The sequence below is a fragment of the Rhinopithecus bieti genome, unplaced genomic scaffold (genome assembly GCF_001698545.2).
Source record: "Rhinopithecus bieti isolate Rb0 unplaced genomic scaffold, ASM169854v2 scaffold_6782, whole genome shotgun sequence".
NCBI lineage: Eukaryota > Metazoa > Chordata > Mammalia > Primates > Cercopithecidae > Rhinopithecus > Rhinopithecus bieti.
The window spans coordinates 6,864,458-6,887,581 of NW_016805866.1; the positions used below are offsets into that span (position 1 = coordinate 6,864,458).

The 23,124-nt window shown below is 35.4% G+C and overlaps 1 long non-coding RNA gene across 1 annotated transcript in view; it reads left to right on the forward strand.

The window, feature by feature from the left end:
- The window catches only part of LOC108530799 (uncharacterized), a 45,486-nt gene extending 31,892 nt beyond the window's left edge, over nt 1-13,594 (forward strand). The window contains exons 3-4 of the long non-coding RNA XR_001885968.1: nt 2,523-2,574; nt 13,486-13,594. This is a non-coding gene — a long non-coding RNA (uncharacterized LOC108530799). The remainder of the gene's footprint in view (nt 1-2,522; nt 2,575-13,485) is intronic.
- The last annotated feature ends 9,530 nt before the right edge of the window (nt 13,595-23,124 follow it).

Below are 23,124 nucleotides of genomic sequence, written 5' to 3' on the forward strand. Positions count from 1 at the left end.
GTATACATGTGCCATGTTGGTGTGCTGCACCCATTAACTCGTCATTTACATTAAGTATAACTCCTAATGCTATCCCTCCCCCTCCCCCCTGCTCACAAGAGGCCCTGGTGTGTGACGTTCCCCTTCCTATGTCCAAATGATCTCATTAGAACAACACGAATCTCACCTAAACTCATTCTTGAGTAGAAAAAAGGGAGTAATTTCTGGCTCTATTTTATATGGCTAACATAATTTTGATTCCAAATATTGACATGTCCTTTTCAAGGAAAGAAGATACATTATTGACAGATATTTTGTAAGATCTAAAATGCTTAAATGTAGCTATTTGTTAAAAATATAAATAATAATGATTAATATTATTTACCACATTAGCATTATTATTATTATTAAAATTCACCACATTAACAGAAAAAAGAAACATAAGTTGATAATTTTAATAAATATTCAAAAGGTGAAGTCATTTGACAACATCTAACACATATTCATGATTTTTTGGAGAACATTAGAAAATTAGGAATATAAATTTTCATCCATCTGAAAAAGAATAGCTCCCAAAACTTGCAGCATATATTATGCACAAAGGTGAACTATTGACACTTTTCCCCAGAAATTGGAGAAAACAAATGAGTGTCCATTACTGGCACTTCTAGTCCATGTCTCTGTAAGCCAAGAAAAAGGAAGAAACAGAAACATTTTAGAAGAAAAATTATAGCTGCCAATATTTATAGATGATATTATGCAGATTGATAACTCAAAGGAGTCTGTAAACTATTAAAAATAGATTTAACAAATTTGTTGAATACAAATAAGTATTTTAAAAGTCAAATGTAGCTCTATATACTAACACCAAATACTTAGATAATAAAATTAATGAGTAAACATAGAAAACATTTAATATCTAGTAATAAATTTAACCCTAGTTTTGAAAGAACCCCACCTCACTACCACACACATATATAAAAATCTATTGTTTAGAGAAATTAAAGAATCTCAGTAAATAGAGGGATGTACAATTTTCATTGATTCAAGTCTCAATATTGTAAGAATGTTGTTTCTAAAGTAAACCTCAATTAAATAAATTCTCAATAAAGAATTCCGTAAATTTATTTATAAATTTATTTATAAATTCTCAATAAATTCTCAATAAAGAATACAGAAATTGACAAGCTTAATTTTAAATTTAAGAAATGCAATTAACCAAAAATAGCCAGGGCAATCTTAAAGAAGAATGAAGTTGAAAGACCTATACTAACAGATCTCAAAAACTCTTACAAAACTATGGTTATTAAAACTGTGTTATTGGCAACAAATGGATAAACTGACCTATAAAAGCAACTGGAGAGTACCAAACAAATTCACACATATTTCCTGAATACGACAAAGTCTACATTAGTACAACATGTTGTACTGAATTATTATAAATTGTACAATATATGGTGCTGTGTCAATCGGATAGTCATTTGAAAAAAAAATGATTCTGAACATTTACTTCAACCACAGCAAAACCAGTTTCAAATGAATTGTTGGTCTAAACATGAAAGATAATATAATAAAACCTTTAGAGGAAAATTTAGAAAATACCTTTGTGGCCTTGGAATAGGCAAAACATTTCTTGACCAGAAACAGAAAACAATAATCATAAATGATAAAATTAATAAATTGGGTTATACTAAAATTAAGAATTATTGTTCATCAAAAGATACTATTGAAAGTAAAAATCAAGACTCAGAGTGAGAGGAGATATTTGTAATATATATAGCTAATATTGAACTCCAATGCAAAAATCTGTCTATCTATATCTATCTATCTATCTATCTATCTATCTATCTATCTATCTATCTTAAAAGAATCCTTCCATATCAGAAAAGAAAAAAAGACTTCACACAGGAGGATAGCCAAATGGCGAATCAACATATAAAAGGTGTTCAACTTCATTAGCTGTCAGAGAAATGTGATTCCATATTCAACTACCAGATATCTACAATGTGAAAGACAATAAAATACCCATTGTTGGCCAGAATATGAAGCAAATTGTAGCTCTCATAATTGTCAATGAGAGTAAAATCACTTTGTAAAGCTATTTAGTAGTATCTACTGAAGTGGAATGATTTCATATTCTATGATCTCACAATTCCAGTTCTTAGTATATACCAAGAAATGATACATATGTTCATGAAAAAGAAAAAACTAGAATGCTCAGAACAAAACTATTGTTAATAGTCCCAGCTGGAGTCTATTCACATGACTGAGAGAAGACTGGATACTTAAAATCACAACAGAATACTATTCAGTAATGAGAATGAAAGATCAAGAATGACCCAGAATGATAATAAGGATATCCACAAGATGGATAAATCTTACAAAGCTAACATAGAACAAAAAAAGTGAGACATAAAAGAAGACATACTACAAGCTAAATAAAATAAGGTTTTATTGACGATGTTAGGATAGTCAATACCCTTTATGAGACAGGAAGCCTGTAACGTTGATGTGTTTATTAGAATTTTTCTTTACCCCCGTAGGTGACACAGAAGACTGAAGAGGTATACAGAAGGAGAAATGTTTCTCCCCCAGGTAGGTTAATTCTCTGGTAAAGTCTTCTCCACAGTGGGGCAGACTCAGCAACAAACTATTAACACAAATTAGCCAGGAAATGCAAGACTATGTGGCTGAGGTTTTATTCTGGTTATGCCTTTATGATAAATGTGGCAATAAAAATCTGTACTTTCTAATATGGTTGTTTCTTTAGGACAGTGTCGGAATATATATTTACTATATATTGCTAGGATGAAAGTTTCTGGGTTAAATTGTACAATATTTAAGACTCTTAGTGACTATTGTTTTAAAGACTGGGACTAAGACATACAATACTATCTGTCCCCATCACCTCCTGATCAAGTCAACTTTCCCATTATGGGAGGAGACTTGTGTAATTCACCACCTAAGCACCTTTTAATAGCTACTTCTCTTTAATATCCACTTTTGCTTCCTCTCTAACTGCTAAATTTGCTTTTTATTTACTATTGGGCTCTTACAGTCCCATCTTTAACCAACTTAGACATACTTTCTGTAATGAGGCTTTCAATAAATGGAATTACCCTTTAGAAATCTAGATAAATACTCATCGTGTTCAGTGTCTGTAACTTTCACATGTGTTTTAAACCAAACTCCTTTATTAAGATTGTCCAAATGAGTTATTTCCCCTTAAAATGAAAAAAAAAAAAAATCACATCCAACTGATTCTACCTTTCCCAACTGACATGAAATGAAGCACACAAATAAAAGACTAAAACAGAGTCAGGTCCACGTCTTAGTTCTGCTAAAACTCTTCCAGAAAGCCAGCAGCATCCCTGTTCACGGGTCTGTGATGCTTGACTTTACTTACCATCAATTAGCCAGTTCTTGTTGTTTCCTGTATTTACCATGAAAAGAGTACTGACAGATATTAAGAGCTGATTAAGAAAGTGAAGTGAGTGAGGGAGCAGAAAGTTGGAAGCTTGAAATAGTTACCAAGACAAGGATGAGGGCAGCAGGAAGGACTGGGAAAAGAAGGCTGGTTAGTAAAGATATGGTGAAAGATGGATCCAGGTGAATCATAGGAAGAGATACAGAAGCTCGTGGCTTATTCTTGAGGGTGCGCAAATCCAAGGGAGTTTAAACACCCAAAATTCTTAAATTACAAAAGTCCGACTGAGCATCCGAACCTCTCTATTGATCCAGACCCTACTCGAGGAGAGCACAAAACTTCATTTTGTCATTTGGGATTTTAAGTTTTCAGTCTCTAAAAATGGCTGGACCAGAGGATAGCTAAAGTCTATGTATGGTCTTCATATTTGTAGATAATTTGTTTTAAAACTCCAGTTAGCACACGGGCTACTTTTTATGCTTTTTTGGGGGGGTCTTCATCTTGATACTTATACAGTGTCTGGCATTCTTTAGGTAATTGTGGCTGATTTGCTTTAATTCTTTTCCGCATGCAAGTGGAAAGAAAAAACAATTGGAGGAAAGACCTTAGACAAATACTTGGTTTTTGTTTCCTCCATTTTGCGAAGTCTTCCACATTCTGCGTGGAACATAACAGCAGTCCATGCAGGGACAATATGCCTTTCATACAGGCAGGACTGAAATAATTCCCAGCAGAGGTTCAGAACTCGACTCCAAGCTGTTGTTGTTAAGCACTGAACCAATGGAGGCCCTTACTCTTGGCAACAATTGGGCCTTTTTCCCAAGATACTGCCCCCATTTTCTTTTCAACCACAAACTAGGACTGTGGTTCAAAATAGAAAAGCACCTTTTAAAAATAAACTGCAGCCATTGAGAGGGTTTCATTATACTGTAGAATCTTGAGACCCTTTGATACAAAGGCAGATTTCAATACAGCATAATTGGAAATATTTTCTAGGGGTAGAAACCAGACCAATTCTTATGTTCTTTTACTCAAGGGGTCTCTGAACATTTTTGATGACAATATTTGTTCTATTTTATTTTGTAACACTTTCATTTGCTAATATTACAGAGAAACTAATCAGAAATAGGGAAGAATATTTAATTGCTCATTTTATTAGTTACTTTGGGCTGTCATAACAAAATGTCACAGACTGGATGGCTTAGACCACAGAAATTTTTTTTTCTCACAGTTCTGGAGGTTTGGAAATACATGATCAATATGCTGCCAGAGTTGGTTTCTGATGAGGCCCCTTTCTGTGACTTGCAAAGGGCTGCCTTTACATGTGGCCGTTCCCCTGTGCTGCACACTGGGAAAAAACTCAGGGGTCTCTTCCCTTTCTTATAAGGACATTAGTTCTATAGGATTAAGGCTCCATCCTTATGACCTGAGGTAACCTTAATTGCCTCCTTAAAAGCCCTGTCTCCAAAGTCAGTCTCACTGGGGATGAGAACTTCAAATATGATTTCGAGAAGGATATAAATAAGTCCATAACATGGATATTTTATTAAATATTTTAAAAGCAGCAATGGAGCAAAAGTGGATTATTTACATATTTTTTTTCATGTTTGGCTTTAACATAGAAAATTTTAGATTCAAATTTACTATCTTTTGATAAAATTCTAACTTTGTAAGGCTATGTTCAATAAAGTATACTGCCTTTAACATTAACTAAGCAACACATAATTATTAAAGAAACTTGTCTCCAACAGTTCTCTTATAAGATCGAAGTTGAATAGAAGTAATTCTTATGTTATCCTGAGTTGACAAATTGTATTAGTCTGTTCTCACACTGTTATAAAGATACTACCAGAGACTGGGCAATTTATAAAGACAAGAGGTTTAATTGACTCACAGTTCTGCATGGCTGGGGAGGCCTCAGGAAACTTACAATCATTGTGGAAGGTGAAGGAGAAGCAAATACCTTCTTCACAAGGTGGCAGGAAAGAGAAAGAGCAGGGGAAACTGCCACTTACAAAACCATCAGATCTCATGAGAACTCACTCACTATCAGGAGAACAACATCAGGGTAACTGCTCCCATAATCCAATCACCTCCTACCAGGTCGCTTCTGTGACGCATGAGGATTACAATTGGAGATGAGATTTGGGAGGGGACACAGAGTCAAACCATATCACAAGTATTAAGCAGTAAGAAAATATTTTGGTGTTCATTTCCTTGAGACTAGTGAGAGGTGATGATGGATAACTTGACACTGAGATATAAAATTTAAAAATTAAACCTTGTGTGTACATGTACACACTCATGTGTGTGTGTGTGTGTGTGTGTGTGGCCATTTAATGTAGGGGCCAAAAATACCTGTAAAATCCTAAAAAAAATTATTTAATATTAATTATCCTTTTGGGAAATTAGGTAAAAATTAAATTATGATTTAGAACAGGGGTCTCCAACCCCTGGGCCAGAGACCAATACCAGTGTGCAGCCTGTTAGGAACCGGGCTGCGTAGCAGGTGGTGTGTGGTGGGCAAGCCAGCAAAGCTTCATCTGTATTTACAGCCACTCCACATCGCTTGCATTACTGCCTGAGCTCTTCCTCCTGTCAGATCAGTGGCAGCATTAGATTTTCATAGGAGCGCAAACCCTATTGTGAACTGTGCATGCAAGGGAAATAGGCTGCACCCTCCTTATGAGAAGCTAATGCCTGATCCTCTGTCCCTGTCTTCCATCACCTTCAGATAAGACTGTCTAGTTTCACGAAAATAAACTCAGGGCTCCCACTGATTCTATATTATGGTGAGTTGTGTAATTATTTCATTATATATTGCAACGTAATAATAATATAAATAAAGTGCACAATAAATGTATTGCACTTGAATCATCCTAAAACCATCCCCCACCTGCAACCAGTCCCTGGGAAAATTGTACTCCACAAAACCAGTCTCTGGTGCTGAAAAGGTTGGAAGCCACTGATTTACAGCCTTCAGTTCGGGCAGCTGGAAATATGTGAAATATATTTAAATAAAAAAATAATCCCAACAGAAATTGAAATAAATAAAGATATCATTCAACTATCTGAAAAGCATGAATTGCAAAAAAAATTCATTCTCCAATAACGCTAGAGAAACAAGTATTTTGTATCAAACTAAATTGATGAAACCACTACTGCTTTCGAAGTAATGTTTCTTTCAAACTATGGATTGATACCGTTGACTACTAAAAACATTCCCTAAGTCTTAATTTTGTTATTATCATAAACAGAAAACTGCATAGCCAATGTTTCAATATTTGATGTTTTATATATATTTTGATGCAGATATTGCAGCATCTGTTAGATATTTCTTGAGTAACTTCTGTTTATATCTGGTGTAATTTCCTCTAGATAAATTAACTATGTAATTTATAGTACTTTAGAGGTGATTTAAATTAAAATCATTTTATTTCTCTCTATCAATGCTCAGTGGAAACTGCACTCAATGGTTCAAACTTCATTTCTGTCTTCTAACCAAAGTGTGCTTGTCTTTTTGCTCTGAAAACTTCAAGATGATTTAAATTCCTGAATAACATGTAGGAAATGTTTTAGATGGTAACACTGATTTTATGGTTAGGAAGTATGAGTTGGAAGTACTAGTAAATGGGGAAAATGGTTTCATAGCTGCAATATTCGTACACTTTGTTGCTGTACTTTCTCCAGTGAAATGATTTCGTTGTGCTTAACTATTCAATTATTTTGAGTGATTTGCAATATTCAAGATAAAATGAAGTCTTTACCACCATGAAATTCCAGCCTGGAAATTGAAAGAAAAATCTCTTGCATTTATAGAACTGGAATGCGGGTGGCATTTAAGGCCCTTCAGTTGAGAAAATTGTTTTGGTCGGCAAAGCTGGGCTCAGTTTAGAGTAAATACAATTTGGAATAAATAAATCTCTTTCATAAGCAGGCTCAGATGGTTGGTTCTAGCACCAAAGTCACTACGGAGATTTTCATGCCTGCAGAAATAATGCTCTGTTAAATTTATATCATGTTTGCATTTTGTAAGCCATTAACTTGGCTCTAGGAGGCACTGTTGCAGATAGATGTCAATTTAATGAGGCAATTAACTCAGGACCTTGTTCCTGTGATGCTTTTGGCACAGATGCCTACACAACTGCAGGAAAAGTTACGATTTTGGTTGTTCCACAAAAACATTATGTAGAATAAAAGAATGTTGCTGCTGGTGTCTTTTTATTATTTGGACACTTTTATTTCATGTATACTTTTATCTTTTCTCTCCCCCATCATTCTAATGTAGAGTTTAATTGTATCACATTAACTTTCAAATAGCTTGTAATTTTACAGGTTGAGAAGGTAACATATGATGCCACAGTTCTCATGGTTTTGTCCACATTCAATTCACCATCTAGAATCATAGATCTTTTTTTTTTTCTTTTTTTGAGATGGAGTATCACTCTTGTTGCCCAAGCTGGAGTGCAATGGTACGATCTTAGCTAACTGCAAACTCCGCCTCCCAGGTTCAAGCGATTCTCCTGCTTCAGCCTCCCGAGTAGCTGCGATTACAGGCGCCCGCCCTAAGCCTGGCTAATTTTTGTATTTTTAGTTTCGCCATGTTGGCAAGGCTGGTCTCGAACTCCTGACCTCAGGTGATCCGCCCACCTCAGCCTCCCAAAGTGCTGGGATTACAAGTGTGAGCCACCATGCCTAGCCTAGAATCACAGATCTTTTGACAAATATATGACCAAGGATCCTCTGCCTCCCAATATTTTAATCTTCAAAACGGGGAAGGGCTCAGGTGGAAGAATGGTGTGCAGCAGTACTTTTTCAAACATAACCCCACGGGCATTGTCTGAATCCTATACTTTTCCTGCCCTATGCACAGTGTATCTAATAGCTTTCCTGTCTTTTTTTTTCCCCCCATCACATCAGCTTGGTTATAAACACCAGTTCAGCATGGATGACTCCCTAAATTTGATCTTTATTTACTTGCTAACTGTCCACTTCAATAGGATCTCATCTGCATCAGGCCAGGGATTTTTGTCTATTTTGCTTATTGCTATAGTTATCAAATATAGAATAGTGCCTGGCAAATAGTAAGCACTCAGTAAATAGTATGTGAATAGAAAAGACAAGGAAAAACATCTAAGAGGACTGCCTTTCACCAAGAGATCATTTTCATCAAAAATCATCTCACAGTTCCTTACAGATTCCTCTCTTTTCTGTTCTAAAGTAAGCCCCTCTTCACATATTTCATGAAAATGTACACCCACCTCACCCACAGAAAGCGTCTGTTGAAGTCAAACAGTCCAGAGTTTAAATCTTAACTCAGTTGTCTACTTAGCTACATGGATTCGTAAGTCATATAACATCTATGAACCTGAACCTCAGTTTTGTAATCAGTCATAAATATTATTGACTTGCAGATATAAGATTTAGAGATAGCCAAGATTGCGTCTGTGAGAGGCTCAAAAGGGAAAGGTAGTTGTTGCTATTCCTTTTATTATTACTGGAAAGTATTTTAATGTTCTTAATAAGAACAAAATTTAACTGATTTTTATTAATTACCTACTTATTTGAAGGTGTTTTTTGTTAGGCACTGTCATAGTGATGTTTACCTTTTTCTCTTGAAAGAAACTAGGGTCGAGGCAAATCATCGTAATCCAGTTTGATTTGTGGGGGCGCTGGTTTCCCTCCCCTCTTTGGATATAACACTTCAGGGTCTCCACGGAAACTGGTAGTGTTTACTAGGATTCCTCCTCCATGTTGAGTCCTGATTTCCAGGTTTTGTCTCCTTGAACCCTTAACAATTTTGGGAACTGCTTCCTTAGCTTCTCAGTATCGAGATCCCACACTCGTGGGTTAGCAAATGCCCCAAAGGGAAAAGCTACACTGGTTGTTGAGGAAACACCTGAGCTTTGCTTTTCTTCAAAACGTGTATCTCTTAAGGTCAGGCTGACTTGATTTTTCTGCAATGCCTTTGGTCAAATTTTGTAAAAAATATTTTCCCTTACTCTTCTTGTTTGTCTCATTGTGAGAGTTAGTCTGTAATAGTTTATCTGCCAATATCATAAGAAAAATCTGTAATATTAATATTTAGAAATGATATATTATTATTCACAAGAGTTTTTCTCAAAATCATCACTATTTTGAAGCAATAATTCCATATCACCTTTAATGTTTGTAATTTGGTAAATTTCACAAAACATGCTCTGAGACCACACATTATGCAGCTGAATTTCTAGGTAATGGTGGTCACTCATTGTAATCAGTGTCTTTGAAGCCCCTCTATTGTCTTACTATCATTGAACTTCAATTCACATTTGCATTTAAATATCTCATATTTCACACAAGCCGATTTAAAAAATGGGGCAGTGTATTACATACAAGTGAATCAAGGACAATTTGGGATAATATTGACCAGATTGCCTCTGATGCTGGCTGCAAAGAAAAAGAAGAACCAGCTCTCCTTTGAGATTTGGGGTGAAATGCATCTGTGTGCAGACAACTTTCAGTGCAGATTTGCCTGTAGTACTTTGTTTACTTAACATGGCTGGCTGACTGTGAAGGCCTCAATGTCAGGCTACATTAGCATGCGCGTACATGTAAAATTAATCAACAGACCCAGCAACTGGCAGCATAGTCCCCCTAGAGCCTGGGGTTAAACATCTGTCTGGAGTGATGTTTCCTGAAAAGCTTTATATAATGGCCAGAGGAGCTCCGAGTAGGCACTTAGTGTGGAAGGAAGGGCAAGACAGATACTTGAAGGGAAGTGCTAGGTTTCAGTGGACTGACAGCCTCGCCATTTTACCCAAAGGTTACAACCTTAGACTCCAAAAGCTTTTAAGGCTTCTTGCTTCTGTATTGCTTGACTGCCTTTAGCATTAAGCACTTCTGACCAGGAGACTCTCAGCATATGTCTTTTTCAGCATTTCTCTAATGGAGATGAAAGTGTCTGAATCTTTAAGAAATATTTACCCCATAGATCACAACATTAACTTTGTGATAGTGGGCTGAACTATTTTTTTTTTCATGTTTTTTCACTGTAAAATAGAACCAGTAGGGTTTAGATCTATTTTGAGGTGGCTTAAAACATCAGAAAGTTTTATTCCTAGTATTTGACAAAGTTTCTGATGTGTTAGCAGGAAGCACGGTACAATTGAAAGAACATGAGTTTTGGCTGAATTCTGGGCTCTGCTACGAATTAGCTTTGTGACCGAATCTGTCTCCTTGTTCATTGAATCACACCGTGCCATCTCCTTAGGGACGTTACCTATAAATCTAGATGGGCTCATATGGATTGTGTTCTATTTGGAAGGTGCTCTGTAAGCATTGTCACCCTGGAATCAGACTGAAGAGATCACTCTTATTTGGTTGGTTGTTACCACAAGTAATATTTTTAAAGAAATTGAGTTCTGTATAGATGGTCTACAAATATACAAATTGTTAATAGTGGGGTAAAACAAAACTTGAACAGTGGCAAAAATAACTCCTTCCACTTAGCTGTTGAAGGCTGCTGAAGAAATGCAGCAAAATTACAATAAATCCACCTTAAGGCAATTTATTTAGAATGGAGATATGCACGGGAGAGGTTCCCCTGGGTGGAAGTGAACAGATGCATCACCAAGTATCAGTCATTAGAAAGTGAGTCGGCTGTCATGGAGTTGAATCTCGGGGTTTCTTGTTCAATGTCTTTGCATTGAATGTCTGAAGGTGCTCTATTAGTGAAGTAAGAAAAAAAGTGATTAGGATTTATACGTGTTTCCTTAAATTAGTTTGATTTTAAATAACAGGCGCTTTTTTGCTGTTTCTTAAACTTAAAATGAACTCAATTTATACAGTATATGAGATCGACTTTCTTTGGGAAATGAATGGACTTGTAGTCATAAGCTTTGAATTTTAACAATATTCTGCTCCTATCACCTGTGACCTTGGGCATGTTAATTAAACTTCTGGAATATCATCTGACTCATCTAAAATGAGAGTTAAAAAAGAGATTAACTTCTCAAAATAGCTTCTTGCTCAGAGAGTAGATGAAACATAGTGCAATATTTAGATTATTTGCTATCTTGATGCTGAAACAGCTAATTAGAATTTGGGGAGACAGTCAGAGTCGGGTACAATTGTTGATCTCAAGAATAAAAGTGGACAGTATAGTTGTTTGTAGAGTAATGACCCCACTGCAAATGTCCAATTCCTAATCCCCAGAATCTGTCAATATGCACCTTACTTTTGGTTTTGTTGAGGTAATCGTATCAGCGTTCTGAGATGGGGAGATTATCTTGAATTATCCAAGTAAGCTCAATGTCATCATTTGGGTCCTTAAAAGTGGAAGAGGGAGCCAGAAGAAATCAGAGTGACGCAAAATGGAAAGAAATCAATCTGCCCTGGCTAGCTTGATAATAGACAGAAAAAGGAGACCTTGAGCTAAGGAATGTCAGTGGCCTCTAGAAACTTAAAAATGCAAGGACATAGATCTCCCCTGTAACCTACAAAAAGGAATACAGCACAGCTGACATCTTAATTTTAGTCCAGTGAAGCCATGTCATGCTTTTAACCTACAAAACCATAAAATAATAAAGCTGTGTTGTTTTAAGGCATTGAGTTTATGGCAATTTGTTACAGCAAAAATTGAAAACTAATACAAGGCCTAACATGGTGACTAGCACACAGAAGCGTCTCTATAATTGAAGGAAGGTTTAGATTTGTTGGGTAAATGAATGAATGAATGAATCAGTATGATAAACAACCATATGGAGCTTTTTGAGGAAAATGACTAAATGGACCAAGGGCTTTTCACTTCCATACTTCTTATGCATCCTTTACATTTACAATTGAGATTCTCTTCTTTGGGAAGAGTACCTCACCCTTAAGAGCCCACCTCTCTGCCTATCAGCACATATGCATGCTTGCCATTGCAGACGTGCTGTGATGCAAATACTAGATTACGAAGCCATCTTCCTAGAATGGAAGTTGTTGGAGAGAAAGATTTTGTCATCTTCATTTTTCTCTCCCGGTGCTCAGCCCAGAGTCCAGCCCAAGTCATAATGTAATAGATAATGGGTGAAAGAATGAATGGAATGAAGGATGGAAACCAGGAAATGACTGAGGGTTTCATTTGTTCAGGTTTGATCAAATACTTTTGAAAATTGAAGCATATTTGAGTATAGTAAACTGCTAGGAAGTTTCGAAGAGTGCCAAATCCTCAGTGCCTGATTCTCCAAGCCTGAAGTATTTGATAAAGCTACTTCTCACTTGTTTGAACATGTTTGTATTAGTTGTAGTGTGCTAAATTCTGTAAAAATTAATGCTAACATCTGTGTAGCTTCACACAACAAAAAATTGCTTCTGGTTCACAAATGTTTTCAAGTGTTGTGAGTGGTATTGGTGGTGGTGATAGGAATCTAGCTTCTCCCAGACAATCACATTCATAGGCAGTAGCTGAAAGAGGCTATCTCTTCAATATGTTAGTTCTCTGGTTTTCCTGGCCATCTATGAATAGTCAAAAATCAGTGAATATAATGAGAGCATTCACACATGCTCTTAACTAAACTGGACCAGAAAAAGATACTACATCCACTCACATTTCATTGTAGATGCCAAGATCATGCCCCACCAAAGTAGAAGTGGTTGAGAAATGTATTTTAGCTTTATGCAAAGGAGAAAAATCAGGTTTTGTGAACATTTTGCCAATTTCTTACATAGGCTTCTTCCAAAACCACTTTAATTTTCTGTCCATGTGTAGGAAACAGTAATTTCATACCCAGGGGAGAAAACCTAATGTCCAATGTAAGGTCCAATGTACTCAAAATCCAGGCTCTCCGGGATTTGAAAATGGTGTCCTGCCATTGTTCTGATTAGAGTTCCCTATTATCTGGCATTTAATTAAGCTATATCTAATCTATCAATCAATCTAGCTAGCCAGCTACCTCTAAAACAAAAACAAAAAAACAAAACAACAACAAAAAAAAAACTAGCTGTATTGAGTAGTACTCTTGGCTGCATGGAATTTATCTCCAATTATCAATAATGCGAGTGTCTTACAAAAGCATCTATGGTGCTTACTTCTTTTTCGTCTACACATTCTGTAGGCATGAGGTCGTCATTGTGTTAGACCAGCATGACGTGATGATATTTACTGTGACGATCAAGATCTCTGTGGCTCAGCATGGTACAAATTGGGAAAATTGATCTCAGAGACACAGCAGACAAGATCTGTCTTACAGGACATGAAAATTAAAGAACACAAAAGCCCTGCTTGTCATGTTTTCTCTTTATTGAAATGAGATAGAAAAAAAGTCTCTTTGCAAATATGAATACAGGTATCAAGTATTTTATCTCATTTATGACAACATCCAAGATCGTGACTGCAATTAGAATTACTACTTGGTTAAGTTTATGGTAGTGTGTTGCCTTTTTACAAAGTCTTGTTTATTGGCCTAATTGGACGATTGATTGATAGATTAGATATAGCTTAATGAAAGATTAAATGTATATATTCATGCAGATAAAGATATACGCAGGTACTATATTTGTTACAGTAAATAAACTTACAAATGAAGCATAATTTCTTATTTCAAGGAGTGAGAGCTTAGAAAGATGTAAACAGTATTTATATTCAGGATAATATTAGAGATGTATTTTTTATATTAAATCTAAAAAGCAGCCAGCAATTCAGCAGTGTTGACAGGCACAGTCAGCAAGGGATAATATCTAGACATCAACAAAAAGTTTTGAAACTTTGAAAACAAAGATATTATCTTATAAGCTGCCAGAAAGCAAGAAGTGATGAATTGTGAAGATAAATAATTTTGAATTTCAATACCAAGCCCCTGTTGAAAGAAGAATGCGGGAGAAGTTGAATAAAGATAATTGAATTTATGTCAATATAACTTGGTCAAAATGATTTTTACTTTAAAGGCAGAAAGTGAATGAATATGAAATTTAGAGACCAAAATAATTTGTCAATTGGTAATCTCTATTGCAAAGTTTAAAGCAAGAGATTTAGAACTTAAAGAACAATATAAGTTTAGGGAATATAGTTGGTTTAAATGTTAACATAGGTTTAGATTTGTTAAGCAAAATACAGTAATAAAAATAAGGCAATATAGCATGACGTGTAAAATATTTTTTCAAGTCGTTTGTAACCAAGATAAAATAGCAAAATTTATATAAGGATTATGAAGCAGTATTAAGCTAGTTCCCAAATTTTCTTCAGCAAAATTAAGAGTTACTCAGAAAAAAGTAACTGAAGAAATAAAAAGAAACGAATTATCAAAAGTTACTTAAAAACTATTTGCTAAAGTATTTGAGAACATGAGGATGCTTTATAGTATATTTTAAGAACTGTAATGCAAAAAAAAATTGAGAAATTAAAAAAATTACTGAAAATTTATATAACAATTTCTGTGTATATGTATATTCCATCAGCTTCTGAACTTATATAATTATTCCAATTGGAAAGAAATAAATAATCTGATCTCATTAAATACCAAATACATTTATAAAAAAATAAGAATAGTAAAAGGTAAATTTCCAAAACTGTTGAGGATTATACACACACACATGCACATATATATATAAATGTATGCATGCATATCCATATATACACACACATACACACATACAGTGTGTATATATGGATATGCATGTATACACTTATATATATATATGTGCATATGTGTGTGTGTGTATAATCCTCAACACTTTTGGAAATTTACCTTTACACATACACATGTCTGTATGTGTGTATGTGTGTATATATGGATATGCATGCATACATTTATATATATGTGCATTTGTGTGTGTATAATCCTTAACAGTTTTGGAAATTTACCTTCACACATACACATGTCTGTATGTGTGTATGTGTGTATATATGGATACGCATGTGTGCACTTATATATGCATACATATATATGCATATATGTATGTATGAATAGGTAAGGTTAAATGTAAGTATGCATATATAAGGGTAAATGTACCTTATAGAAACGTAAGTGGTGACAGACTAGATTCCATAAACAAAATTCAGATAACTTTGTTCATAAGAGGAAGACACAAATATACTAGAAACAAAATAATGTAAGATTTACAAGGCTTGTGTGGATAACAGAAATGCATGCATTCCTAACTGTGGAATCAGATAATACATATATAATCGAAAAATTGATTTAAATAATGTAAAATTGTTCTAAAGAATATATAATATATAGTAAGAACTAACAAAAACACTAACAAGAAATGTATATATCTCAAGCAATATAACACTGAAATAACTTGAGGAAATGGTTAGTAAAGCAAATAGAATTACTTCTAGATACAATTGCAATTCCAAATTCGAATTGCTAATTAATTTATTTACCTAGATTATTAGACCAATATATCAAGAAAAATGTAATAGAGAAAGTGAGTCTGGACTCCAACAATGTATTGACCAGTTAACTCATAATAACATTATGTTAAGGAAGGAGAGATGTGGCTGGATATAATAAAATAAATTGGGTTTGTAAGTGATTGAACAACTGAAACCAAGGGTCTTTGATTAAGAAATTGATATGCAAATTAAGGGAAGTTTCAAGAGACATTCCCAAACACTTTTCCTGCCTTCCTCTATGCAACATTTCAAATAATAATGTGGAAGATTGCATGCTTATGAAATTTGAAAATGATGGAATCAGACTCCCAAAGCCATTCTTCTGAATATCTATTTATTTATCTATTCAACATGGTTTAATGATTACTATGTGATGGAATCACTAAAGTAGATGAGTGTAAACCTATCAAGATGAAGTTTAGTAAAATTCTCAATATACTATTTCACTTAAGAACGTAAGTTCAAATATATAACTATAGAACTTGTGAAAAGGACTTGGAATCCTATCTGAAAGAAATGTTAAATGTTGTAAGTGACAATAAACTCAATGTCAACCAACTGTGTCTATATATGTCAAGAAACCTAATGTGAGCATAGGTTGCATAGATCATGATGAGGAAAAACTCATTTTCTGGGCAAATGAAGTCTAAGAATAATCAAGAAACATAGTGAAATGCTGTAAAATTTTGCCAAAATAATTTTTTAAAAGATTTCAGTGGATCCCCGATAATGGCTACAGATACTTAAAGTATAGTTTTTGGATTCTATAAGCAGTTTCAAATACATGTGTGTGTATACATGTATATATAAATTGTTAGAAAAACCACCAAAATGCCCTGAAAAAGGAGATTGAAATGTCATTTATGAATTTTGATGAAGTTTAAACAGAATTCAATACATTATTACTCTGAGTGATGGAGTAATTTTAATGAAGAAAGGCAAGACATGTTTAATTCATACACATTTCTTGCTTTACAATCAAGTAAAGTAAATGTTTTAATATGACATTACTAATATTACTGTTATGTAAGTCTGTAAGTTTATAGGTTGAACTCTATCAACCTGGCTGTAAGAAATTCAGTCACATTGTGGGTGAATCTCCCCTGTAGAGTTGGTGAAGGAGGAAAGGGGTGTAAGTTGTTTAAAAACATTTAGAGAAGTGTTTTCTGGGTTGCAGTCATTCCTCATTATGTCTCATAGGCTCACTGCCTAAACATTCATATTTCCTTTAAGGTCTGTGGTTTCATTGCTTCCTTGCCAAGTTTGTGTGAGGATTTTGCAATGGTTTCCAAGTCTCAATTTTAATGCTCTTGCCGCTACTTTCTTCCCTATCAAATTGCCTGTCACTCTTAAACACTATGTATTGGAGCAGGGAATGAGTCTCCACCATTTAATAAACTTCCTCTGAATTTATTTCTTTTACTTACCTTGAGAAAATTTAGACAAGACCTCTGTCCCTAAATCTACCACTTTAAAGTCCTCTATTCTTGGACAATTTGGCACCATCGTTTCTACAAGCCTGTATTTCAAAAAGAGAAAAGTATCATGTGGCATTTTAATTATTGGTGCTTGGAAGTTTTTCCTTCTGGATCCATCACTCTTCAGCTTTTATCAATAGCCACCCCTATCTCCAAATTTTTAGAGAAGATACTCAAAGACTTGACTTGGTAGCCTTCTTAGACTAGTAGTGAATAAACTATCAATATCAAAGTGGTCTTTAATAAAACAATAAGGGCTCAATATACAATGTAGACATGTGATGATAACCTTCAAGAAATTATTAACCTAATGTGCCATACAAGAGGTACACATTTCGTAGGCATTATGCTATCCATTTGACTAGCATTTAGTAACATTTTATGTCATTATATGGTAAAATATTATAAGAACCCATGCTATTTCTAAAGATGTATAAAGCAAAAATATACATTAATATACTAAGTCACTATCCATCATTCTAGATAATACACAAGAACCTGTCCTTCTTCAGAACAAGATATTGATTAGCATACAGACTGCCATTCTTTCTATTTAATATTGCAATGGAAATTCAAGCAATATCTCCAGTGGAAAAAAGTATAAGAAATATGGCAATAGGAAACAAAGGAATGAAAATAGTACATCTTACAGATGAGGACTCTACAGAGGAATATTAGGAAAATTTAGAAAAAATTAATAGAGAAAAAATGTACAATTAGCCAAATTCAGTGTATAAGTAATGCTTCTACAGAAGAATGATGGAAACAGTAGCAAAGATATTTGTATTGGTTTCCAGTGGCTACTATAACAAATTATTAGAAACTTAGTGGCTTAAAGCAACAGATAAAGTTCCTTTATGATTGTGGAAGCCAGATGTCCAAAATCAGTATCACTGGACCTAAATCAAGGTATCAGCAGAACTGAACTCCCTCCACAGTCTCTAGTGGCGAATCTTTTCTTTGCCTCCTGTAGCTTCTGATAACTACTGGTATTCCTTGGCTTGTGGCTGAATCACTCCAATAGTCTGTCTTTGTGGTCACACTGCCTTTTCTCCTTCTAACTTGGTAGTAAAATCTCCCTTTGCGGCCCACTTATAAGGACAAATGTGATTGCATGGATTGCCCACCTGAGAATCCAGGGTAATTTCAACTCAAAATTCTAAATTTTTTCTTTTAATTTTTATTTTTTATTATATTTACATTCTAGGGTACATGTGCACAATGTGCAGGTTTGATACATAGGTATACATGTACCATGTTGGTTTGCTGCACCCATCAACTCATCATTTACATTAGGTATTTCTCCTAATGCTATTCTTCCCACAGGCCCCTACCCTGCAAAAAGGCCCCAGTGTGTGATGCTCCCTGCCCTATGTCCAAGTGATCTCATTGTTCAGTTCCCACCTATGAGTTAGAACATGTGGTGTTTGGTTTTCTGTCCTTGTAATAGTTTGCTGAGTATGATGGTTTCCATAATCATCTATGTCCCTGCAAAGGACATTAACTCATCCTATGTTATGGCTGCATAGTATTCCATGGTGTATATGTGCCACATTTTCTTTATCCAGTCAATCATTGATGGACATTTGGGTTGGATTCAAGTCTTTGCTATTGTGAATAGTGCTGCAATAAACATACATGTGCATGTGACTTTATAGTAGCCTGATTTGTAATCCTTTGAGTATATACCCAGGAATGGGATTGCTGAGTCAAATGGTAATTCTAGTTCTAGAGCCTTGAGGAATCACCACACTATCTTCCACATTGGTTGAACCAATTTACACTCTCACCTACAGTGTAAAAGCATGCCTATTTCTCCAAATCCTCTTCAGCATCTGTTGTTTCCTGACTCTTTAATGATTGCCATTCTAACTGGCGTGAGATGGTATCTCATCGTGGTTTTGACTTGCATTTCTGTGATGACCAGTGATGATGAGCATTTTTTCGTGTGTCCATTGGCTGCATAGATGTCTTCTTTTGAGAAGTGTCTGTTCATATCCTTTGCCCACTATTTGATGGGGCTGTTTGTTTTTTTTCTTGTGAATTTGTTTGAGTTCTTTGTAGATTCTGGATATAAGCCTTTTGTCAGATGGGTAGATTGCAAAAATTTTCTGCCATTGTGTAGGTTGCCTGTTCACTCTGATGATAGTTTCTTTTGCTGTGCAGAAGCTCTTTAGTTTGATTAGATCCCATTTGTCAATTTTGGCTTTTGTTGCCATTGCTTTTGGTGTTTCAGTCATGACGCCCTTGCCAATGCCTATGTCCTGAATGGTATTGCCTAGGTTTTCTTCTAGGGTTTTTATGATTTTAGATCTAACATTTAAGTCTTTAATCCATCTTGAATTAATTTTTGTGTAAGGTTTAAGGAAGGGATCCAGTTTCAGCTTTCTGCATATGGCTAGCCAGTTTTCCCAGCACCATTTATTAAATAGGGAATCCTTTCCCCATTTCTTGTTTTTGTCAGTTTTGTCAAAAATCAGATGGTTGTAGATGTGTGGCATTATTTCTGAGCCCTCTGTTCTGTTCCATTGATCTATATATCTGTTTTGGTACCAGTACCATGCTGTTTTGGTTACTGTAGCCTTGTAGTATAGTTTGAAGTCAGATAGCATGATGCCTGCAGCTTTGTTCTTTTTGCTTAGGATTATCTTGGCAATGAGGGCTCTTTTTTGGTTCCACATGAACTTTAAAGTAGTTTTTTTCCAATTCTGTGAAGAAAGTCATTGGTAGCTTGATGCGGTTGGAATTGAATCTGTAAGTTACCTTGGGCAGTATGGCCATTTCACAATATTGATTCTTCCTATCCATGAGCATGGAATGTTCTTCCATTTGTTTGTGTACTCTTTTATTTCGTTGAGCCGTGGTTTGTAGTTCTCCTTGAAGAGGTCCTTCATCCCTTGCAAATTGGATTCCTAGGTATTTTATTATCTTTGTAGCAATTGTGAATGGGAGTTCACTTGTGATTTGGCTCTCTGTTTGTCTGTTATTGGTGTATAGGAATGCTTGTGATTTTTTGCACATTGATTTTGTATCCTGAGACTTTGCTGAAGTTGCTTATCAGCTTAAGGAGATTTTGGGCTGAGATGACGGGTTTTCTAAATATAAAATCATATCACCTGCAAACAGGGACAATTTGCCTTCCTCTTTTCCTAATTGAATACCCTTTATTTCTTTCTCCTGCCTGATTGCCCTGGCCAGAACTTCCAACGCTATGTTGAATAGGAGTGGTGAGAAAGGGCATCCCTGTTTTGTGTCAGTTTTCAAAGGGAATGCTTCCAGCTTTTGCTCATTCAATATGATATTGGCTGTGGGTTTGTCATCATAGCTCTTATTATTTTGAGATACGTTCCATCAATACTTAGTTTATTGAGAGGTTTTAGCATGAAGGGCCGTTGAATTTTGTTGAAGGCCTTTTCTGCATCTATTAAGATAATCATGTGGTTTTTGTCTTTGGTTCTCTTTATGTGATGGATTACGTTTATTGATTTGCGTATATTGAACCATCCTAGCATCCCAGGGATGAAGCCAACTTGATCTTGGTAGATAAGCGTTTTTGATGTGCTGCTGGATTTGTTTTGCCAGTGTTTTATTGAGGATTTTCACATCAATGTTCATCAGGGATATTGGTCTAAAATTCTCTTTTTTTTGTTGTGTCTCTGTCAGGCTTTGGTATCAGGATGATGCTGGCCTCATAAAATGAGTTAGGGAGGATTCCCTCTTTTTCTATCAATTGAAATAGTTTCAGAAGGAATGGTACCAGCACCTCTTTGTATCTCTGGTAGAATTTGGCTGTGAACCTGACTGGCCTGGATTTTTTTGGTTGGTAGGCTATCAATTATGGCCTCAATTTCAGAGCCTGTTATTGGTCTATTCAGGGATTCAACTTCTTCCTGGTTTAGTCTTGGGAGGGTGTATGTGTCCAGGAATTTATCCATTTCTTCTAGATTTTCTAGTTTATTTGTGTAGAGGTGTTTATAGTATTCTCTAATGGTAGTTTGTATTTCTGTGGGATCAGTGGTGATATCCCCTTTATCATTTTTTATTGTGTCTATTTGAGTCTTCTGTCTTTTCTTCTTTATTAGTCTTGCTAGCAGTCTATCAATTTTGTTGATCTTTTCAAAAAACCAGTTCCTGGATTCATTGATTTTTTTCGAAGGGTTTTTTTTTTTGTCTCTATCTCCTTCAGTTCTGCTCTGATCTTAGTTATTTCTTGCCTTCTGTTAGATTTTGAATTTGTTCACTCTTGCTTCTCTAGTTCTTTTAATTGTGATGTTAGGGTGTCAATTTTAGATCTTTTCTGCTTTCTCTTGTGGGCATCTAGTGCTATAAATTTCCCTATACACACTGCTTTAAATGTGTCCCATAGATTCTGCTGTGTTGTGTCTTTGTTCTCATTGGTTTCAAAGTACATCTTTATTTCTGCCTTCACTTCATTTTTTACCCAGTAGTCATTCAGGAGCAGGTTGTTCTATTTCTATGTAGTCGTGTGGTGTTAAGTGAGTTTATTAATCCTGAGTTCTAATTTGATTACACTCTGGTCTGAGAGACAGTTTGTTGTGATTTCTGTTCTTTTACATTTCCTGAGTAGTGCTTTACTTCCAACTATGTGGTAATTGTAGAATAAGTGTGATGTGGTGCTGAGAAGAATGTATATTCTGTTGATTTGGGGTGGAGAGTTCTGTAGATGTCTATTAGGTCTGCGTGGTGCAGAGGTGATTTCATGTCCTGAATACCCTTGTTAACCTTCTGTTTTGTTGATCTGTCTAATGTGGATAGCAGGGTGTCAAAGTCCCCCATTGTTATTGTGTGGGAGTCTAAGTCTCTTTGTAGGTCTCTAAGGACTTGCTTTATGAATCTTTATGAATACAGGTGCTCCTGTATTGGGTGCATATATATTTAGGATAGTAAGCTCTTGTTGAATTGATCCTTTTACCATTATGTGATGGCCTTCTTTGTCTCTTTTGATCTTTGTTGGTTTAAAGTCTGTTTTATCAGAGACTAGGATTGCAACCCCTACTTTTTTTTTTTTTGCTTTTCATTTGCTTGGTAGATCTTCTTTCATACGTTTATTTTGAGCCTATGTGTGTCTCTGCACATGAGATGGGTCACCTGAATACAGCACACTGATGGATCTTGAGTGTTTATCCAGTTTGCCAATCTGTGTCTTTTAATTGGGGCATTTAGCCCATTTACATTTAAGGTTAATATTGTTATGTGTCAATTTGATCCTGTCATTATGATGTTAGCTGCTATTTTGCCCATTAGTTGATATAGTTTCTTCCTAGCATTGACGGTCTTCATAATTTGGCATGTTTTTGCAATGACTCTTATGGGTTGTTCCTTTCCATGTTTAGTGCTTTCTTCAGGAGCTCTTGTAAGGCAGACCTGGTGGTGACAAAATGTCTCAGCACTTGCTTCTCTGTAAAATATTTTATTTCACCTTCACTTATGAAGCTTAGTGTGACTGGATATGAAATTCTCGGTTGAAAATCCTTTTCTTTAAGAATGTTGAATATTGGTCTCCACTCTCTTCTGGCTTCTAGAGTTTCTGCTAAGAGATCCGCTGTTAGTCTGATGTGCTTCCCTTTGTGGGTAACATGACCTTTCTCATTGACTGCCCTTAACATTTTTTCCTTCATGTCTACCTTGATGAATCTGACTATTATGTGTCTTGGGTTGCTCTTCTTAAGGAGTATCTTGGTGGTATTCTCTGTATTTCTTGAATTTTAATGTTGGCCTGCCTTGCTAGCTTGGGGAAGTTCTCCTGGATAACATTCTGCAGAGTGGTTTCCAGCTTGGTTCCATTCTGCCTGTCACTTTCAGGTACACCAATCAAACATAGATTTGGTCTTTTCACGTAGTCCCATATTTCTTAT